Consider the following 10,110-nt stretch of genomic DNA (forward strand, 5'->3'; position numbering starts at 1 on the left):
TGGACAACAATGAGCTTTTTACTCTATTTCCTGATTTAAGACATGGATGGTTTGATCCGAAAATTAAAAAAACCATGGAACATATTAGTATGAACACTTTGAACACCATTGTTGCTAATGATATGGAAAATTCTAAGCTTGGGGAAGCTGGTTTTGATGAGCATGATCTTTTTAGTCCACCAAGCATTGAGGAGAAAATTTTCTTTGATGATACTTTACCTCCTATTTATGATGATTTTAATGATAGTAGTCTTTTGTTGCCGCCTGTTATGGAGAGTGAATTTGATTATGATTACAATATGCCTCCTATATTTGATGATGAGAATAATAATGATGGCTACTTTGTTGAATTTGCTCCCACTATCACTAATAAAATTGATTATGCCTATGTGGAGAGTAATAATTTTATGCATGAGACTCATGATAAGAATGCTTTATGTGATAGTTATATTGTTGAGTTTGCTCATGACACTACTGAAAGTTATTATGAGAGAGGAAAATATGGTTGTAGAAATTTTCATGTTACTAAAATGCCTCTCTATGTGCTGAAATTTTTGAAGCTACACTTGTTTTATCTTTCTATGCTTGTTGCATTATGCTTCTTGAACTTGTTTATTTACAAGATTCCTTTTCATAGGAAGCATGTTAGACTTAAATGTGTTTTGAATTTGCCTCTTGATGCTCTCTTTTGCTTCAAATACTATTTCTTGCGAGTGCATCATTAAAACTGCTGAGCCCATCTTAATGGCTATAAAGAAAGAACTTCTTGGGAGATAACCCATGTGTTATTTTGCTACAGTACTTTGTTTTATATTTATGTCTTGGAAGTTGTTTACTACTGTAGCAACCTCTCCTTATCTTAGTTTTGTGTTTTGTTGTGCCAAGTAAAGCCGTTGATAGAAAAGTAAGTACTAGATTTGGATTACTGCGCAGTTCCAGATTTCTTTGCTGTCACGAATCTGGGTCTACCTCCCTGTAGGTAGCTCAGAAAATTAAGCCAATTTACGTGCATGATCCTCAGATATGTACGCAACTTTCATTCAATTTGGGCATTTTCATTTGAGCAAGTCTGGTGCCATTTTAAAATTCGTCAATACGAACTGTTCTGTTTTGACAGATTCTGCCTTTTATTTCGCATTGCCTCTTTTGCTATGTTGGATGAATTTCTTTGATCCATTAATGTCCAGTAGCATTATGCAATGTCCAGAAGTGTTAAGAATGATTGTGTCACTTCTGAATATGTTAATTTTTATTGTGCACTAACCCTCTAATGAGTTGTTTTGAGTTTGGTGTGGAGGAAGTTTTCAAGGGTCAAGAGAGGAGGATGATATACTATGATCAAGAAGAGTGAAAGCTCTAAGCTTGGGGATGCCCCGGTGGTTCACCCCTGCATATATCAAGAAGACTCAAGCGTCTAAGCTTGGGGATGCCCAAGGCATCCCCTTCTTCATCGACAACATTATCAGGTTCCTCCCCTGAAACTATATTTTTATTCCATCACATCTTATGTGCTTTTCTTGGAGCGTCGGTATGTTTCTTATTTTTGTTTGTGTTTGAATAAATTGGATTACATCATGCTTGTGTGGGAGAGAGACACGCTCCGCTGTTGCATATGAACACATGTGTTCTTAGCTCATAATATTCATGGCGAAGTTTCTTCTTCGATAAATTGTTATATGGTTGGAATTGGAAAATGATACATGTAGTAATTGCTATAAATGTCTTGGGTAATGTGATACTTGGCAATTGTTGTGCTCATGTTTAAGCTCTTGCATCATATACTTTGCACCTATTAGTGAAGAAATACATAGAGCATGCTAAAATTTGGTTTGCATAATTGGTCTCTCTAAGGTCTAGATAATTTCTAGTGGGGTGTTTGAACAACAAGGAAGACGATGTATAGTCTTATAATGTTTACAATATGTCTTTTATGTGAGTTTTTCTGCACCAGTTCATCCTTGTGTTTGTTTCAAATAAGCCTTGCTAGCTTAAACCTTGTATCGAGAGGGAATACTTCTCATGCATCCAAATCCTTGAGCCAAACAACACTATGCCATTTGTGTCCACCATACCTACCTACTACATGGTATTTCCTGCCATTCCAAAGTAAATTGCTTGAGTGCTACCTTTAAACAATTCAAAATTTATCACCTCTGATTTGTGTCAATGTTTTATAGCTCATGAGGAAGTATGTGGTGTTTATCTTTCAATCTTGTTGGGCAACTTTCACCAATGGACTAGTGGCTTCATCCGCTTATCCAATAATTTTGCAAAAAGAGCTGGCAATGGGATTCCCAGTCCCAAATTAATTAACAAAAATAGACACTCCTCCATAGTATGTGATTGTTGGACGGCACCCGAAGGATTCGGTTAGCCATGGCTTGTGTAAGCAAAGGTTGGGAGGAGTGTCATCATAATAAAACTAAAATAAAAAGGCACTCCTTCATGGTATGAGATTGTTGGCAGGCACCCGAGGATTCGGTTAGCCATGGTTTGTGAAAGAAAGGTTGGAAGGAGTGCCACCCAAAAATAAAATAAAATGGGAGCCGCTCTTTGAAGGTTTGTCTGGCAAGGGGGTTAGAGTACCCGCTACCATTCGTTGACAACAACATACACCTCTCAAAACTTTATTTTTATGCTCTCTTTATGTTTTCAAAATCAAAGCTCTAGCACAAATATAGCAATCGATGCTTTTCCTCTATGGAGGACCATTCTTTTACTTTCATTATTGAGTCAGTTCACCCATTTCTCTCCACCTCAAGAAGCAAACACTTGTGAACTGTGCATTGATTCCTACATATTTGCATATTGCACTTATTATATTACTCTATGTTGACAATATCCATGAGATATAAATGTTATGAGTTGAAAGCAACCGCTGAAACTTAATCTTCCTTTGTGTTGCTTCAATGCCTTTACTTTGAATTATTGCTTTATGAGTTAACTCTTATGCAAGACTTATTGATGCTTGTCTTGAAGTACTATTCATGAAAAGTCTTTGCTTTATGATTCACTTGTTTACTCATGTCATTACCATTGTTTTGATCGCTGCATTCACTACATATGCTTTACAAATAGTATGATCAAGGTTATGATGGCATGTCACTTTAGAAATTATCTGTGTTATCGTTTTACCTGCTCGGGACGAGCAGAACTAAGCTTGGGGATGCTGATACGTCTCCGACGTATCGATAATTTCTTATGTTCCATGCCACATTATTGATGTTATCTACATGTTTTATGCACACTTTATGTCATATTCGTGCATTTTCTGGAACTAACCTATTAACAAGATGCCGAAGTGCCAGTTCCTGTTTTCTGCTGTTTTTGGTTTCAGAAATCCTAGTAACGAAATATTCTCGGAATCGGACGAAATCAACGCCAAAGTTCCTATTTTCACCGGGAGCATCCAGAACACCCGGGAAGGACCAGAGGGGGGGGCACTGGGCCCCCAGACCATAGGCCGGCGCGGCCCAGGCCCTGGCCGCGCCGCCCTATGGTGTCGTCGCCCCTTCGACCCTCCTGCGCCGCCTCTTCGCCTATATAAAGCCCCTGGATCGAAAACCCTGATACGTTCGACGAAAACCACAGAAACCTTCCAGAGCCGCCGCCATCGCGAGGCCAAGATCTGGGGGACAGGAGTCTCTGTTCCGGCACGCCGCCGGAGCGGGGAAGTGCCCCCGGAAGGCTTCTCCATCGACACCGCTGCCATCTCCACCGCCATCATCATCACCGCTGCTGCTCCCATGAGGAGGGAGTAGTTCTCCATCGAGGCTCGGGGCTGTACCGGTAGCTATGTGGTTCATCTCTCCCATGTACCTCAATACAATAATATCATGAGCTGCTTCACATGATTGAGATTCATATGAGTTTGTATCACTATTCATCTATGTGCTACTCTAGCAATGTTATTAAAGTAGTTCTATTCCTCCTGCACGTGTGTAAAGGTGACAGTGTGTGCACCGTGTTAGTACTTGGTTTATGCTATGATCATGATCTCTTGTAGATTGCGAAGTTAACTATTGCTATGATAATATTGATGTGATCTATTCCTCCTACATATGCATGAAGGTGATAGTGTGCATGCTATGTTAGTACTTGGTTTAGTCTGTTGATCTATCTTACACTATAAGGTTACTAAATATGAACAAATTGTGGAGCTTGTTAACTCCGGCATTGAGGGTTCGTGTAATCCTACGCAATGCGTTCATCATCCAACAAAAGTGTAGAGTATGCATTTATCTATTCTGTTATGTGATCAATGTTGAGAGTGTCCACTAGTGAAAGTCTAATCCCTAGGCCTTGTTCCTAAATACTGCTGCGTTACTACTGCTTGTTTACTGTTTTACTGCGTTACTACTGCTGCAATACTACCACCATCAACTACACGCCAGCAAGCTATTTTCTGGCACCGTTGCTACTGCTCATACTTATTCATACCACCTGTATTTCACTATCTCTTCGCCGAACTAGTGCACCTATTTGGTGTGTTGGGGACACAAGAGACTTCTTGCTTTGTGGTTGCAGGGTTGCATGAGAGGGATATCTTTGACCTCTTCCTCCCTGAGTTCGATAAACCTTGGGTATCCACTTAAGGGAAAACTTGCTGCTGTTCTACAAACCTCTGCTCTTGGAGGCCCAACACTGTCTACAGGAAAAGGAGGGGGAAGTAGACATCAACAGTTCAACAAATAAGAGGTGAAATACTATATAAGTTACGTATATAAAAAAGATAGGGAGGAAATGTTACCAAATTGATTAGGATCCCATGCATAAACATTTCCAAGCTCAGTAACGGCGAACACAAGTCCGTTATGTATAATTGCATCGCAAAGATATGGCGCCGTCGAAACTGGTTTTCAAGAAATATCCATGTACGAGGATATTCGCCATGGAGGTAGGCAATTGCAAAGTCGAAGATTGCGACAAGGGAGAAATCTTTATACCCCCTAGCAGCTGTAGGAACTTGGCAAATAGCTATCTTCTGCAGTTGAATAGCTGAACGCTGATACTCGAATATAAGTGGATTGCGTGTGGTTTCCAACTTCTTCCTCAAAGATGGACGCTTAATCTTGCGATGAGTGTAGACATTGAGGAGGTTCCACTTGCCTTCGGGGCCAACCATGGCGATCCAATCTCCATTGGCGCCTGCCCGCTCCTCATCCTTACCGTGTGGCATTAGGCCATCATAGGAGAACCTGTCCAGCGGCAGTAGTTTGCACTTGCTGTGCACCGGCAAATTGATACGTCTCCGACGTATCGATAATTTCTTGTGTTCCATGCCACATTATTGATGTTATCTACATATTTTATGCACACTTTATGTCATATTCGTGCATTTTCTGGAACTAACCTATTAACAAGATGCCGAAGTGCCGATGTCTTTGTTTCCTGCTGTTTTTGGTTTCAGAAATCCTAGTAAAGAAATATTCTCGGAATTGGACGAAATCAACGCCCAGGGTCCTATTTTGCCACGAAGCTTCCAGAAGACCGAAGAGGAGACGAAGTGGGGCCACGAGGTGGCCACACCATAGGGCGGCGCGGCCTGGCCCTTGGCCGCGCCGACCTGTAGTGTGGGGCCCTCGTGTGGCCCCCTGACCTGCCCTTCCGCCTACTTAAAGCCTCCGTCGCGAAACCCCCAGTACCGAGAGCCACGATATGGAAAACCTTCCAGAGACGCCGCCGCCGCCAATCCCATCTCGGGGGATTCAGGAGATCGCCTCCGGCACCCTGCCGGAGAGGGGATTCATCTCCCGGAGGACTCTACGCCGCCATGGTCGCCTCCGGAGTGATGTGTGAGTAGTCTACCCCTGGACTATGGGTCCATAGCAGTAGCTAGATGGTTGTCTTCTCCCCATTGTGCTTCATTGTTGGATCTTGTGAGCTGCCTAACATGATCAAGATCATCTATCTGTAATTCTATATGTTGCGTTTGTTGGGATCCGATGAATAGAGAATACTTGTTATGTTGATTATCAAAGTTATGTCTATGTGTTGTTTATGATCTTGCATGCTCTCCGTTATTAGTAGATGCTCTGGCCAAGTTGATGCTAGTAACTCCAAGAGGGAGTATTTATGCTCGATAGTGGGTTCATGTCTCCGTGAATCTGGAGGAGTGACAAGAACCTCTAAGGTTATGGATGTGCTGTTGCCACTAGGGATAAAACATTGGTGCTATGTTTGAGGATGTAGTCACTGATTACATTACGCGCAATACTTAATGCAATTGTCTGTTGTTAGCAACTTAATACTGGAGGGGGTTCGGATGATAACCTGAAGGTGGACTTTTTAGGCATAGATGCATGCTGGATAGTGGTCTATGTACTTTGTCGTAATGCCCAATTAAATCTCACCATACTCATCATAATATGTATGTGCATGGTCATGCCCTCTCTATTTGTCAATTGCCCAACTTTAATTTGTTCACCCAACATGCTGTTTATCTTATGGGAGAGACACCTCTACTGAACTGTGGACCCCGGTCCAATTCTCTATACTGAAATACAATCTACTGCAATACTGTTTTACTGTTTTCTGCAAACAATCATCTTCCACACAATACGGTTAATCCTTTGTTACAGCAAGCCGGTGAGATTGACAACCTCACTGTTTCGTTGGGGCAAAGTACTTTGGTTGTGTTGTGCAGGTTCCACGTTGGCGCCGGAATCTCTGGTGTTGCGGCGCACTACATCCCGCCGCCATCAACCTTCAACGTGCTTCTTGACTCCTACTGGTTCGATTAAACCTTGGTTTCTTCGAGGAAACTTGCCGCTGTGCGCATCACACCTTCCTCTTGGGGTTCCCAACGGACGTGTCAACCACACGCATCAAGCAAATTTCTGGCGCCGTTGCCGGGGAACTGAAGAAAAGTTACACCACAGAGATCTCTAACTCCCACGTCAACTTTGCGCCAGCAACAAATTTCTGGCGCCGTTGCCGGGGAGATCAAGACACGCTGCAAGGGGAGTCTCCACTTCCCAATCTCTTTACTTTGTTTTTGTCTTGCTTAGTTTTATTTACTACTTTGTTTGCTGCACTAAATCAAAATACAAAAAAATTAGTTGCTAGTTTTACTTTATTTGCTATCTTGTTTGCTATATCAAAAACACAAAAAAAAATTAGTTACTTGTATTTGCTTTACTTATTTCATCATGTTTCCTCCTAAGTTTGTTCTTAAAGATGTACCGGTAGGCCGAGGGTCTATCCTTGGGAAAGATAATATAGAAGATTTATTCACTCATATTAGTACGGTTGAAGATTTTGAAGATAGACACTTGGTAGAACTTGCTCCTACTTATGAAATTGCTGTTGCTTCTTTAGTACACGCGTTAGAAGCTAGATTTGTTAATCTTAATCCTGTGATTCAACATATGTTTCTTACACTCAGTGATATGGAAGAAGGAGAAAAGAAAGATTTTGTATTAGAAACCCTTCTTAAAGAATTTGGGGGAATAGCGAGAGAAGCTAGAAAAGTCTTCACTAAATATAATATACTAGGCTCTTATACCAACTTTGCCAGTACCCTTGAGAAGATGGAAAAGGATAGACAAAAGTACACTAATGAAGTTAATTATGAGGGGGATATTAAAACATCAATACCTTGCAAGCTCTTGGGAATGTGTGAGGCACTAGAAAAGAATTTTGATTGGATTGTTCCTGAAGATTTGTTTGATGAGAGTAGCAAGCCCAAGACTAATGAAAAGGGAGCCTCTGAAATTCACATAGAAAAGATAAAATGCATAGTTGAGAAAACTCCACACCCCGCTGTAGATGCACCACCCTTTGATAATACCTGATACACACTTTCTGCGCCTAGCTGAAAGGCGTTAAAGAAAAGCGCTTATGGGAGACAACCCATGGTTTTTACTACAGTACTTTGTTTTTATTTTATGTCTTGGAAGTTGTTTACTACTGTAGCAACCTCTCCTTATCTTAGTTTAGTGTTTTGTTGTGCCAAGTAAAGTCGTTGATAGTAAAGTTCATACTAGATTTGGATTACTGCGCAGAAATAGATTTCTTTGCTGTCACGAATCTGGGCTGTTTTCTCTGTAGGTAACTCAGAAAATTATGCCAATTTACGTGAGTGATCCTCAGATATGTACGCAACTTTCATTCGATTTGAGCATTTTCATTTGAGCAATTCTGGTGCCTCAATAAAATTCGTCAATACAAACTGTTCTGTTTTGACAGATTCTGCCTTTTATTTCGCATTGCCTCTTTTGCTATGTTGGATGAATTTCTTTGATCCATTAATGTCCAGTAGCTTTATGCAATGTCCAGAAGTGTTAAGAATGATTGTGTCACCTCTCAACATGTTAATTTTTATTGTCCACTAATCCTCTAATGAGTTGTTCTAAGTTTGGTGTGGAGGAAGTTTTCAAGGATCAAGAGAGGGAGATGATACAACATGATCAAGGAGAGTGAAAGCTCTAAGCTTGGGGATGCCCCGGTGGTTCACCCCTGCATATTCTAAGAAGACTCAAGCGTCTAAGCTTGGGGATGCCCAAGGCATCCCCTTCTTCATCGACAACACTATCAGGTTCCTCCCCTGAAACTATATTTTTATTCCATCACATCTTATGTGCTTTTCTTGGAGCGTCGGTTTGTTTTTGTTTTTTGTTTTGTTTGAATAAAATGGATCCTAGCATTCACTTTGTGGGAGAGAGACACGCTCCGCTGTAGCATATGGACAAGTATGTCCTTAGGCTCTACTCATAGTATTCATGGCGAAGTTTCTTCTTCGTTAAATTGTTATATGGTTGGAATTGGAAAATGATACATGTAGTAAATTGCTAAAATGTCTTGGATAATGTGATACTTGGCAATTGTTGTGCTCATGTTTAAGCTCTTGCATCATATACTTTGCACCCATTAATGAAGAAATACATAGAGCATGCTAAAAATTTGGTTTGCATATTTGGTCTCTCTAAGGTCTAGATAATTTCTAGTATTGAGTTTGAACAACAAGGAAGACGGTGTAGAGTCTTATAATGTTTACAATATGTCTTTTATGTGAGTTTTGCTGCACCAGTTCATCCTTGTGTTTGTTTCAAATAACCTTGCTAGCCTAAACCTTGTATCGAGAGGGATTACTGCTCATGCATCCAAAATCCTTGAGCCAACCACTATGCCATTTGTGTCCACCATATCTACCTACTACATGGTATTTCTCCGCCATTCCAAAGTAAATTGCTTGAGTGCTACCTTTAAAATTCCATCATTCACCTTTGCAATATATAGCTCATGGGACAAATAGCTTAAAAACTATTGTGGTATTGAATATGTACTTATGCACTTTATCTCTTATTAAGTTGCTTGTTGTGCGATAACCATGTTTCTGGGGACGCCATCAACTATTCTTTGTTGAATATCATGTGAGTTGCTATGCATGTTCGTCTTGTCTGAAGTAAGAGAGATCTACCACCTTATGGTTAAGCATGCATATTGTTAGAGAAGAACATTGGGCCGCTAACTAAAGCCATGATCCATGGTGGAAGTTTCAGTTTTGGACAATATCCTCAATCTCAAATGAGAAAATTTATTGTTGTCACATGCTTATGCATAAAAGAGGAGTCCATTATCTGTTGTCTATGTTGTCCCGGTATGGATGTCTAAGTTGAGAATAATCAATAGCGAGAAATCCGATGCGAGCTTTCTCCTTAGACTTTTGTACAGGCGGCATGGAGGTACCCCATTGTGACACTTGGTTAAAACATGTGTATTGCGATGATCCGGTAGTCCAAGCTAATTAGGACAAGGTGCGGGCACTATTAGTATACTATGCATGAGGCTTGCAACTTGTAAGATATAATTTACATGATACATATGCTTTATTACTACCGTTGACAAAATTGTTTCATGTTTTCAAAATAAAAGCTCTAGCACAAATACAGCAATCGATGCTTTTCCTCTTTGGAGGACCATTCTTTTACTTTCATTGTTGAGTCAGTTCACCTATTTCTCTCCACCTCAAGAAGCAAACACTTGTGTGAACTGTGCATTGATTCCTACATACTTGCATATTGCACTTATTATATTACTCTATGTTGACAATATCCATGAGATATACATGTTATAAGTTGAAAGCAACCGCTGAAACTTAATCTTCCT

The sequence above is a fragment of the Lolium perenne genome, chromosome 7, assembly GCF_019359855.2.
Source record: "Lolium perenne isolate Kyuss_39 chromosome 7, Kyuss_2.0, whole genome shotgun sequence".
In the NCBI taxonomy this organism is placed as follows: domain Eukaryota; kingdom Viridiplantae; phylum Streptophyta; class Magnoliopsida; order Poales; family Poaceae; genus Lolium; species Lolium perenne.